We start from the raw sequence: 13331 nt of genomic DNA, 5'->3' as shown, positions 1-13331 counted from the left end.
AAAACATTGTCATTTTTCCTTAACCCCAAAAATAATAAAATAGCTATAGTGTAGTATTCCCAGAAAGTGTTTAACAACCAGATAATAAAAAATATATATAAAGATGAACTTCTATGGACTTTGAGCCAGATTCCACAACATGTATCTCAATATTCCTTGGGCGCATGTCCAGGGGCTAAATGATTCATTGGATTTCCTTCTTTGAGGTTACTTGGAGTACCACAACTTCAGAGGAAGAATTCTAATATCAGAAACCCCTCTCTTTCCTTGCAGATATTTCCACTGCCTTTATTTCTTCAGTGTCAGTGCTAAGGATGCTCAGTGCCAGAGAGGGAGAAAATTGAGAATCATTGAGCTTTCTTGCAGTGTGCCTTGAAAAGCTTTGCATCCAAAGCTCTCTTGAAGACTGTAAGACCTCCCGAGCAATTCTGAATAAAACATAGGCTCTATTGGGGTCAGAAAATCCCATTACACAAAACTGGTTTGGATTCTAACAGATGTTAACTTTATGAAGGTCAGAAATGAAAATTTCCTCTTCTTTTCTCCTATGACATAAATAAAGCAATATCTGCCCTTTGTCCAAAGAACTTTGGCATGGAACTTTGTCCAAAGTTGTCCAAAGAACTTTGGACCAAAGAACTTTGTCCAAAGAATGTCAGCATCTCTTCCCTTTCATCCTTGCAGCAACTCAGTGAAGCTGGGATATAGCAACAGGCCTAAGGATACCTATTTAGCTAAGAGCAGAGATCCTGAATCTGGATTTCCTTGGTGTAAGTGCAGCACTCTAATCAATATTCACATGGCCACTTACTTTGGATAGAACCTTCTGCATTGCCTTTTGCTGAAATCCAAAGCGATTCCTACCTGCCCAAGCTCTGCCTATTTAATGCTCTCAGGTGCAGAGGCAAGAACGTGTGTCTGAAGAGCAGAACAGACTGATTCATTTGGTTGTGGTAGGTCACTGCCCATGTGTTTGATGTCTTTTGTTGGCTGTAATGACTAACGACACTTTCCATTTTAAACTGAAGAGACTTGAGCAATGATAACATCATTTGATGTGGCTTGCTTGGACACAGGATTACTCAGAAAAGAGGGGAAGAAAGCCAATAGTTTTTTTTTTCCGCAACTCAATAAGCCATAATTTATTTTTCTTCTGCAGCCTACAGATAGTGAACAACTCTCCACCATAACTATGGGCCAATCCCAGCTATCGCTTCAGTATTAAGTTACTCACCAGGCATAAATGCTGCAAAAACTAGTAGGCTTGTCTCACTGTTCCTTTTTCAATTGTCCACAAAGAAGAAGTCTGCCTGGCAGTTATAAAGCAACGCCCTAGCATATATTCTGAGAGAACCCAGAAGAAAAAGATGTTGACAGGGTCTTCTCCCTCGCTCCCTCTCTGTTTCTCTCTCTCTCTCTCTCTCTCTCCAAAAATGAGTCAGTCTATTCAGTCAACTCTTTCTAGGTCAGCAGATTGGTAGGGTCAGACTTGCTATTAAATGCTGAACTGAAGCAGACAATTCATACACAGGGGCCTTTGTGTGAGTCCATTGTCACCAGGTAAGCAAATGTCTTTCATGACCGGGGCAGGGAAGGGAAGGGAAGGGAAGGCTTTTATGGATTGATTCCAAGAGGAACATAGCAAAAGCTTGACATGAAATACTGCTACAAACTATTTTACCCTACATAAGTCAAGAGCTTCCATTGTATCTCCTGGTACCCAGGAGATCTTGATGATGTATGTATTAGCTCTGGTTAAACAAAGATCACAGACAGAGTTGCTTCTCCTTTTGTGGAAGAAGAGAAGAGAAGCACTGGACTGCTTCCAAAGAAAAAGAGCACACCACATTCCTTGCAATCTCTTAAAGTTTTGGTAACAAAGGAAAAAGTGGATCAGAGCACAAGAATTAATCTGGAGATACAAAGAGATGCAGCCTTCTTCCCTGTTACTCTGATATTCTCTTTTACCTCTACATAAGCAGAGCTGTATCAGTAACCCCGAACATGAATCCAGGGCCAGCCTCTAGATATTCGGATGCTTCCCCTGAAAGATCCGGAAATTGAATTTGGCTGAGCAACTATTTGTCACCTTTTGATTCTGATGGGAGTACAACCACTGCACGTTGTCCTGCTTAAGCTACAGATCTTGTTTTGCCCTGCTTGTAGCACTCTAAACTTCTAGATTCTCCTAGATTATATGCAGCTAAAAATAAATCATAAAAGTTGCTCATGCTTCATACTAGCAAAATCTTGCATTATTTGATGATTTGTTGTTTAGCTGTTCATGTATTGTTTTACTTGTGTTAGTGAAAAATGTAGCAAGTAAAGGTCTAAATTCTATTGTAATTAAATTGAGTTATTGGTATGCTTATTTTACCTTATCCTCTACAGTTTGAATACTATAGTATGTAATGATTGCCTTTGGCTAAAAGCGATGATGATGATGATGGTGATGATGATGATGATGATGATGATGATGACATTTAAGCCTTTTTTGCATTATATTGTTATGAAAGTTCAGGTTCGTACTGTCTAGGAATTATGGAAGTTGACATCTAACGTATCCAGAAAGCCTCATACTGGGGAAGATTGCCTTATTGTGCTATGAGCTATAGTTTGCTTGTATGTATCAGTTTGTTTTACCAGGCTTATATGGCACTTAAGTCATATATGACTCTGAGTGGTTTAAGACTGCCAAAGCAGTAATAACATTAAAAACAAGAACAAAACATAACAACGTAACAGTTATATTTCCCAGTGTCAAGGAATAACCATAACCCATATACACTATAATGTATAGGGAGAGACAAGAACAATCCTTCAGACTCCAAAGACTTGCTGAAACAGTCATGCCGTAATGGCTTTATGGGAAAACTAACAGAATCAGGGTGCATCTGATATCAGGTTCTGGAGACAGAGGACAGAGTCTGAGAAAGCCTGACCCTGGGGTCCCTGCAGGTGACAATCCTTAAGCGTAGGGACCCTGAGGAAGCCTTCTGTTCCAGATCTTAAAGATGGGCATAGACCAACAGGAGAAGGCAGTGCTGCAGAAGGCAGTCCTGCAGATATCCAGGTCCTGAACTTCGAAGGACTTTAAAGATGACAACCAGCACCTTGAATTGCACCTGGAAACAAACTAGTAGACAGTGCAGTTCTCAAAGCAGAGGTGTCACAAAACAAATCACCTTCCACTCCTAACTGCTTGAGGTGCTGTTTTCTAATCACTTGCAGTTTCCAGGTGGTCTTCAGGGAGAGCCCCATTTATAACACATTTCAGTGATCCAAATTTATGGTGGCCAAGGCATGCATTACTGTGAGCAAAACATCCTGATCCCAGGAAAACTGGGGCACAAAATGAATCTGAACAAAGGCCCCCTGAGACACAATTGCTACTTGTTCTTCTATAGAAGTCTTGGAGAGAATTTATCTATGGGGTCACTAAGTCTCAACATTGACTTAATGGCACATAATCAATTAAAAAAAGATCTATACAGAGGAGCTTAATCCCATCCAGATATATTCTATCTGGAATCAGAAGGCCTCTGCATTCAAGGAATTATAGATGAATACATCCAGGGTGTACCAAGTTGGGCAAATTCCTACAACTATGGAAACAGTGATATGCCATCTTCTAACAGATTCTCCCTTAGACAAAGAAAAGACCAGATGCAATAGCATCTACATCATTCCTCCCACACAGTAGATCTAGACTTCTGCTTTTCATCAGGAATTAGCCATGAGAGCTTTTCCACATGAGACAGTAAGGTTTTGCTTATGCAGCTAATGTGGTATTTGTTTAAAAATGTAGATGGGCCACGTAGAATTCTTCTTTGAAATGTTAAAGCCTTCCTAAAAGGTCGGAAACAACATAGCTTTAAAAATAGAACACTATGTGATACTGTAATCTCTGCTGACAGTACTGATTTATTTGCAGATCAACAGTTATTCTTTTGACTATTTGGTTCAACAGTACAGTGGGAAAATTTCAATAAAATCTTTACAGTATTAATTGCAGTTAGTGGGGAAATCAGTAGGGGGCTTCTCCTCCAAAATTGGAGGCAAGAATTGAACAGTGAATTAAAACTGGACTTTGAGGTTTAAAAGTGGATTTGTTTATTGGCAGTGAAGAACTGAAGAGGGTAAGCTGGTTGGATGTGAGGAGATGGCAGTGAATTGGACTGGGGGTCATTGGGTAACTATTGTTGATGCTACAAGCCTCTCTTTAGATGAAAGACAAGGGCAATAATAGAATATTTTCCCCCAGGATGGAGGAACAGAGTTTAGGCCCCCAAAGTCTAATTAGGAGATCATAAGGGTATGGTAAGAGGTGTAATTGTAAGGGTGTAATGACCTTGTCAAAACAGCCACTGGGTAAGAATGTAGTGTGGTGGAAGGAATGAGGAATTGGGATGTCCAGCTGCTAGAAGGGAGGATTGATAGAGAGGTAGAACCATTTCCAGTGGTTCCTCTGGTTCCCTATTAATGAGATTCGGGACTTCAAAGCAGTTGCTGATGTTTTTCCTGGAAATGAGGGGTACATGCTCAAGATCCTATCATGAAAATTGGTTGGCTTTGTTCTTCTGCTTTAGGCTGCCTTAGAACTTGGAACTTGTACATGAGCATATGGTGATCTGTTTCACAGTCAGCCCTTGATCATGTCTTGCTAACTGAGCTTTTCCACCTCCTTGTATGAATAATATTGTCAATTTCATTTTGTGTGATCCATCTGGTGATATTTTATTTTGGTTGTTTGAAAAAATGCATTAGCAATGAAGAAATCATCAGATTGGCAGAAACTGACAAGTCATTCTCTTGCCTCATTTCTGGTTCTCCTGCTTCATACAATCCAAACTATGTTTTCCTCCTTAATATTTCCAATTTTGGCATTCCAGTATCCAACCACAAATACATTGCATATTCTGTCAACTTCATATTGAAATTGACCATAAAACTTGTCAATCTCCTCTTCTTCTGCGTCAATGGCTGGAGTATGACTTTGAATAATTACCATATTAAAGGGTTGTCTGCAAAATCTAATTGATATTACTTGGTCATTGATGGCATTATTCCGAAGTATTGTCTTTGCTATATCCTTCCTGATTATAAAAGCAATGCCATTCCCTCTTGGTTTTCATGTCCTGAGTAGTAAACAACATGATTTTTTGACTCAAGGTATCCAATTCCAGTCCATTTCTATTCACTGATGCCTAAGATGTCAATGTGTAGTTGAAGCACTTCATCTTTAATGCTTTTTCAGTCCCATACCCTGGTCTGAAACTAGACTGAAAGGGATCCAGATCCCCAGGATCCTCTGAAGCTGTTGTGTGACTACTTTCTTAACAAACTTCCCTAAAAAGGGAAGGTTGGATACAGGAAGAAAATTGTCCAGCATGGTTGGGGCTAGCAATGGTTTCTTGAAGAGGGGAATGAACTAACGCTTTTTTAAGAGATGGAGGGACAATCTCCTCTCTCAAGGAAGAATTCACCACCACCAGAACCCAGACACACATCTCTTCCCAGGAGGCCTTCACCAACCAGGAGGAACATGGATCTAATAAACAGATGGCCAAAGTCAGGGTAATGAGGAACCTATCCACTTCATCAGGCCTAACAGGTTGAAACTCTTCAAACAGAGCAAGACTGCCCTGGGCACCTCCACAGAAACTGTATCAAGGGAGTGGATCTAAGTGATTTTATCTGACGGATGCTCTGCAATAGATGAGAAATAGATGGGAAAAATATCAAAGCTGATCATTAATTTAACTGGGCTTACTATGTTTCCCAGTGTACCTGTATTTTAAGACTGATGGGTCAAATTCAGTTGCTCCTTTGTATTTTAGCCTGTGACTATAATAAAGTTTCATCTATCCATTTTAGGACTGGGTTGTAGTCCTAAAATTTACCTTGCTGCTGATCAGCCTCTTCTTCTCTTTCCTTCCACCTTTCCCTGCATTACAGCGTTCTCTAGAGAGCTAGGTCTTTGCATAATGTGTCTGAAGCAGAATAATGTGAGCCTGGTCATTTGTGCCTCAAGAGAGAACTCTGAGTTAATTTGTTCAGTGATGTAGTCTACTACCATACAAATATATCTTTCTGTGTTTTTGTAATTTTTCTCTATAATAACCTATTGCATGGATTTGGGTCTACTGTAGTTTGTTGCAAGGATTTGGCATTCACCAATCTGATGCCCTCTAGAATTAATGAAACTGCAGTTCCCATAATTCCTAGCCAGCATGGCCAAACTTTTACATTAATAAGCTTTCCAGGGTTAACTTTATATTAACTTAATTTAATTCAAAAGTAGCAGGTCTTATCTGATAGTTACCTATCTGTAGTAAAACTGGTTGGTTATGTTATCTCTTTATATGTATTCAATCTTCTCAGGCAGTTAGCTACAATAATGAGAAAGATTTTGCAGTTCTGACTTAACAATGAAATAGCTCTAGAAGACGGAAGAAACACATCTCCCTACATGTACAGTTCTTGGGTAATAATTAAATCCTTGCTTCATTCCAAATATTTGGGTTTGATGTTGTTATAAACATTAATCTAAAACATGACCACAGACATTGTACCTTCAAGTCTTAGAGCATTTAACTGAAAACCCATCCGGTCCCAGAGATCTGTTTATTTTCAGATAGACTTGTCTGTCTCACCATATGGATACTGATAGGTTTCCCATAACAACTTGCTTTCACTGTTTATTGATGGAAGTGCAATCTTTGAAGGACTTCATTACCATCTTAATCTTAATCTTGTGCTTGTTCTGAACTATATTAGAATTTTGTAAATTCTGCCCTATCTTTTTCAGAAGTAATTGTATAATTATTGATTTTGCAAAGGGGATAGGGAATAATCATTTTTAATCCTAATTTTGAGTACTCAGCACCTGAACCAATCTAAATGAGCATTTTCCCCCAGAAATAGTAGTGACTTTGCTGTGATCCATCCCCAACCATTTCATCTGGTTCTTTTTCTCCTGTTTTTGTCTGTTTTCTCCTCAGATTACTTTTGTGATATATTTTTTCAGGGATTACAGCTCCACTCTGTTACTAAATTATAATGCTTGCTACTGAAAGTAAAAATAAGCTATTTTGTAACACTCCCCCCCCCCACTTCCTTTTCTGTACTGAATGGGGCTTTGCAGGCAGAAAACCCATTGTAGCTTCTCCCCCACAGCTATTTTTCACTGCACAACCTCCACCCCTGCTCAGCCATGAATAACTGCACGATCTTTATTTTTAAACCTGCATTTCTGCAGTCGTGGAGGGTGAAGCCAATTTAGTGGCCTGCTAGAACCACTGAAATGGAGCAGAGCTTATAACACAGCTGAGAAGCTGGCACAGAAAAAGAAAATTATCTTAGATAGCTTCAGTGAGCATGTCAGGGAAACACAGGTTATTAATCTTCCACACTCAGCCCTCCCAAGCATAAAGAATCACACGCTTAGACAAATTAGGTTAAGATAAGTAAAAGAATTTCTTACTGAGTTTATTGTTGCTTCTGTTACATCCATCTTGGTGGAAAAGATGAAGTTCCTTGTTCTTCTTTTCTTTTTAAATACTTAGTTTGCCCTAAGCTCTTAGCCCTACAGCTGCCAAGAGCAGAAGAAAGGGGAATTCCAGGCCCACCACATGGTGCCCAGAATGGAGGAGAGCAGCACACATCGTGTGCTTGCTTCTGGTGAAGAAGAAGGAAGAGAGGGAAAGTGGGAATGGCAACAAACAGCTTCCTCATAGTTGCATTGTGGGACAACTAAATTTACATGCTAATGCACATACTAATGAGGCATGCTGGATTTGCCAGAACTTCCAACAGAGGGATGCATGCAGTTAGTATTAAGCAACCTGAAATGGCTACTAAACAAGACAAAAGTATAATTACATTGGAACTTCTCTTCTTCCTCCTTCTTCCTCTACTTTAAAATGTTATTTGACACAATTTGTCAACTACCTCATTTATGCAGCACATGGCACAAACTCCAACCATCTGCTCAAGACTCCTTTTAGTTTTCCAAAATAGAAAATCAGATTATTCCCTGACTAGTTTTTGGTGACAGATACTCGGGGCAATTGCCAGAATTGTCAGCATGGTGAGAATGATTTCAAGGGGTACTCTAATAAAATAAAGAGAATGACTAGAGAGCAACTCTAAAGGAAGCTCTTTTTTCCCTCAGGGACACAGAGGGTAGGAAAGGACTAATCTCTTAAAAAGGAAAAAAAAAAGAGAGACAAAAGCAAGGACAGAAAACAAATACAGCAGGATTATAGACAGAACTTTGAGATAGACAGATAGATGAGAGAGAGAGAGAGATCCCCCAACACATAGTGGAAGGGTGTAAGATGCAGGCAGGAACAGCATACACAGAACAGCACAACCAAGTAGCTGGCATTGTGTACAGGAACATCTGCACAGCATATGGGCCAGACCCTCCCAAGTCCAGATGGGAGATTCCACAGAAGGTTGTGGAGAATGACAGGGCTAAGATCCTGTGGGACTTCCAGATCCAGACGGACAGCAGGTACTGGCCAATCAACCAGACATCGTGGTAGTAGACAAGGACCAGAAGACAGCGGTGGTGATAGATGCAGTGGTACCAAGTGACAGCAACATCAGGAAGAAGGAGTATGAGAAGCTAGAGAAGTACCAGGGCCCGAAGGAGGAACTAGAGAGGATGTGGAAAGTGAAGGCCAAAGGGGTCCCAGTGGTGGTAGGGGCACTCTGGGCTGTGACTCCCAAGCTGGGAGGGTGGCTCCAACAGATCCTGGGAGCAACATCAGAGCTCTCTCTCCAGAAGAGTGCAGTGCTAGGAACAGCTAAGATACTGCACAGAACCCTCAAACTCCCAGGCCTCTGGTAGAGGACCCGAGGATGAGGAAGACACATACCACCCATAGGAGTGAGAAAGGAATTTTTAGTAGCAGCTGGAGTTGCAAATCGAGTGCTATGGGTTTCTAAAAGCACATAGAGTTTCTAGCAACTTTTCTCTGAATTGTAACTCTGTGCCTTGTGCTTACATTACAAACACAATAAAACTGCACAGTATTCTTTGTCATGTACCTACCCAGCAGCACCTCTATTCTGGAAAACTACCACCAGCAGGGGATTCTTATGTGACAGGGGCTTCAGGGGTTTCCTTCCCCTTGTTATGTTAACTGTCTCATCATTTTTAAATAAGACTGGCAGGGAAGCATGGGTTACCAGCAAACAATTGTGTTCAGCCTTACAGCTGTTGGAGAACTGAGATCCAAGTTTTCCCTACCCAGTCAGGATGTAGTTTCAATGCAGGAGGAAAAAAAATCTCTCAGTAGTGCTAAGCAAAGTACAATATTCTGTTTTAATACGTTCATAAATAAAATGAAATTGAATCCTGGAAGAATCAGGACAGACCAAAGGATTTTTTTTTACACAACATGTAATTAAACTTTGGAATTTGCTACCATGCAACATAGTGCTGGCTACCAGCTTGGCTGGCTTCAAAAATGGTTTGGACCAAGTTATAGAAGTCCTGGGGATCAATGGCTATTAGCCTTGATGGCAGTGTGTGCCTCTAAAGACCATCTGCTGGGAGACTAGTGGGCTTCCTTGTGCAGTTGGTTGGCCACTGTGAGAACAGACTGCTGGACTAGATGGGCCAGGGGTCTGATCCAGCAGGGCACTGCTTACGTTCCTATGAAAGTACTCCACAGCCTTCTGTTTCCTTGAGAACTTCAGGGTCCCAAGCACATATCAAGAAAGCTAACTTAGCCTTAAGCTTTACCAAAACCCTGTCTGATGTACTGTCGTATATGAGCAGGGGGGTCTGCAAGGGGTCAAAAAAGTCAAGATGGTAGCGACAGCCATGTGATCAAAGCCCTGCCCCTTTTCTTGTGAGTTGCAATACACATAATAAAGGGTGGAGCTTCGATCACATGGTTGTGGCTGCCACTTACCCAAAGGAAGGCACAGATGTCTGAAATATCTTTTGACTGAGGTTCATCTTACCCTCAGATGAACCCCTGCAGAATCAGATTTAACTTATTAGCAGTTCTGCTGCAGTTTGATATAGGAGATTTCTTTGTGAGCCAGGTGAATCTGTCACTTTTGAAAGAAAATAGCACTTATAGCGAAGTTAACACTAGATGTCCCTCTTGGAAGCCAATTTACAGTTGCCTTTAAGAAACATGCAGAGCTTTGAAAATAGTCGTATACCTATTGGTGGATTAATTCAGCTGGTTCACCCAGTCATACTGAAAACATTCATTCTGCAGTGACATACAGATTTGCATATGCCTCCTTCCTACCTACCTGTAGGGAGATTAAGGAAAAAAGTAACTAGGAACAAAGAAACACACATGTTCAAAAGAATGCACTGCCAGTGTATCTGAGTGTAATGCATGCATTTTAAGGCCATCTGCTGCAGCTATAATAGTTATCATAATATACTTACTGACTTGTCAGTGGGTGAAGACACATATTGAAAGCCATACAACCTGGATTAATTAATTAATGCTCATTTGTACAATCAAAAGAATTAAAGACAAACATGCTTCTCTACTTTTTCTAGTTTTTAGTCTGTCCAGCAGTGTTTTAGGATGTATAGAATCTTGTAATCTGCCATTATAGTTATTGTTGTTGTTAATATTATTTTAGAAATGCAAAAACAAAACCAATGAGGCTGTTAGGAGGGTCATTTACGCACTGTCCAAAAAGAAGAAATACTTCACCAAGAAAAAAAAAAAAGGAGAAAAGATGTCAATTTGTATATGTGCTTATTTATATGCATCTAAAGGATATAATAAAGGTAGAGAAAGATATCAGTGAGTTGAGCTTGACTACTGATGACTATATGACACATGCATGCAATTTTCTTGGCACCATGACACAGAATTGATTTGCCATTGCCACCTGGAATAGGACTGTTTGGAATATGAGCCTCCCTTTTTTAGGAAAAGGTGCTCTTTAAAGTCATTAAAGACCTCTTTAAGGTCACTGATTCACAATGAACTTTGACTTATGTTACCAGAAGTCTTAGGAAATTATTGTGCTGGTCCTTTTGTGTCTCCACTACTTTCCAATTCATCTTCAGGACCAATTCAAAGTGCCGGCTTAAATCTATAGATTCTACATGTCTTAGGATGTTGATATCTGACTGAGCAACTTAGACTAATTCTGCATCAAGCTTCTAGTTTTATTAAAAGATGTCCAGGTTTTTGAAAATTGTATCTGTCTTTTCCAATATGTACTTAACTTGTTGTGAGGTCAGCTATGGAGGCCCTCCTTTAGATCTTCTCAGTCTAAATCCACAGATGAGCTCAAGTTGAAGTCCAAGCAAGGCTTTTTTTATTATTATTATTATCTTGCTTCCTCCATTGGTCTCTAAGTTCGCTTGGTGCCCACATTAGTCTTTGCTTGTACAAGACTAAGACTTCCTCACTTAGAATTGTTGGCTATATCTAGTTGGCCTTGACTGACCTTGAAAAACCTAAGGATTGACCTGCTTAGTATTGGATGGAAACCGTTAAGGAATTCTAGGGTTGTTGGCTAGGCTGCAGTGGCAGACTCCAGATTAAGATGCCTTATCTGATCCATTGCCAAATAACTTTTGCTGTTAGGAACTACCTTATAACTATTTTGTCAAAATATCCTTCCTTATAATATCTGTTTGTCAGTTCTATTCCTGCCCTAATGAGAGCTAGTTAATTCTGCTTCATCTTTTAAAAAATGGAAATTTGAAAAAATGTTTTTACAAAACAGATATTATGAAAGGTGTCTTTCAACCTAGAGGTAGCATGTAGGCAGAATGTTGACTAGCTATTATTACTGGCCTATGATTTTGAGAACAAAAAATCTGGTTAGAAGATCCTCGTTTCTTTACTGCAATTATCAGGGGGGTTGGTAATGAATAACGTGGAGAATCTTTTTTTCCCTCCTTCATCTTCCAGCATTTCAGATGGAGGAGTCTGCTAATTAATAGGGACAATCCTAGCTAAATTGATTTCACTGAAACAAGAAGCCTTGGGAACTTGGTTCTTGCTTAATTATCCATAAACATAATATAGGGTTTCCTACAAAAGGACAGATAGATGTGTGCTGCAGCCAAAGGGATCTGATCAAAGGTTGTATATTTTGTTATCCCTTTCTCCACCACTCCTGCTCTTTACATTCCTTGTCCAGTTTCTCCTTTTAAGTAAGTAAATAAGTAAGTTCCTTTATTTCAATCAATGATCAGCATAAGATTCTCTTTGACATCATTTGGCAAATGGAAAGCCACAAATATTTCAGAGCAAAGAATGGAATGATCAAGAAGATGTAATGCTGGGGAATCAGGAAATGGAACATCTGAGGATTTTTTTTTTAGTTTTGAATGTCTGAAAGAGGATTTTGTCAGCTCTGAAAGTGGTCTGGAGGTAGATTGCAATAGTGCCATGGGAAAAGAAGTGCAATAGCCACAGGAGCCATGAGGTCATTTTAGACAGGGAGCCAAATCAGCTTAGACAAGAGATTAGGGGTCTCTGCAAATCTTTCAAGGGTGCTTCACTTCAATAAAGGCTTGTGCAAATGACCCTGTCAAAGCAGTTTCATGAAACAGGGTGCTCCTAACTTCTAAACAGTGCAGTGGTTGCTTCACTAGAGGAAACAGGCTTCTGCACAGATGCAGAAGGCCATTTCTGGCTAAGAGAAGTGCCAGAGAGAGAGGTACTTTGTGTCATGCAAAATGTCCTAACACAGAAAAACTTACTGCCCCTTTTCCTAAACAGCCCTATATGAGATAGCTACACCAGGGCTTCTCAAAATGACAGTTACAATTCCTGGGGGGGAGGACACAAACAATTTAGGAATGTCCCAAGATTTTTAAAAAGTTGTTTAAGCAAACAGAGTAGGTACACTGTTAACATGCACTTCGACTTTGCCTACGTATTAAGCTTGCACTGGCAAAGCAGGAACCAAGGATCAGAGTGAGTTTTGAAAGATTGCTAAGCCCATGGGTCTAAGACATCTGTCAAAGCAGTTCACCAATCATAGCACTTTATTTATTAATTATGATTTCTACGAATTTCATAGCATTTCTATGAAAGCTAAATTCTCTTTCTCTGATAGGAAGTCTTCTGTGTGCAGATCTGCTGGACATCATGATACTTGTGAATGTCCCTCTTTTAGAAAGGAAGCTAGAAAAAGGTAATGAAAGGATGGCACAAGCTGGACAGTCACTCCATACATGAACAGGAACTACCATACTTTTCAAGCTCATTAAGTTATTTTCTATTAAAGTTTATAAAATAATCAAGCTCCTCCTCAGATTATTCTTTCAGTCTGTTAAATCTACTTTTAATTGCTGTTGAATTTCATCT

The 13331-nt window shown here is 39.9% G+C and overlaps 1 protein-coding gene across 4 annotated transcripts in view; it reads left to right on the top strand.

Annotated features, from left to right (window-relative positions):
• FGF1 (fibroblast growth factor 1) overlaps positions 1 to 13331 on the top strand; it is a 60566-nt gene that overhangs the window by 32488 nt on the left and 14747 nt on the right. Inside the window, exon 1 of one of the 4 annotated variants that reach the window (XM_063292353.1) lies at positions 12130 to 12169. The exons of 2 other annotated variants lie outside the window; for them this stretch is intronic. The gene's annotated coding sequence lies outside the window, so the exon portion shown is untranslated. Of the gene's footprint in view, positions 1 to 12129; positions 12170 to 13092; positions 13159 to 13331 lie in introns of those variants that run through there. One more of the 4 variants, XM_063292354.1, reaches the window with a different exon arrangement.

Source organism: Candoia aspera, chromosome 2 (genome assembly GCF_035149785.1).
Source record: "Candoia aspera isolate rCanAsp1 chromosome 2, rCanAsp1.hap2, whole genome shotgun sequence".
Taxonomy (NCBI): domain Eukaryota; kingdom Metazoa; phylum Chordata; class Lepidosauria; order Squamata; family Boidae; genus Candoia; species Candoia aspera.
Note: the sequence above shows the minus strand (reverse complement) of the source record. Positions and strands in the feature narration are given on the sequence as shown.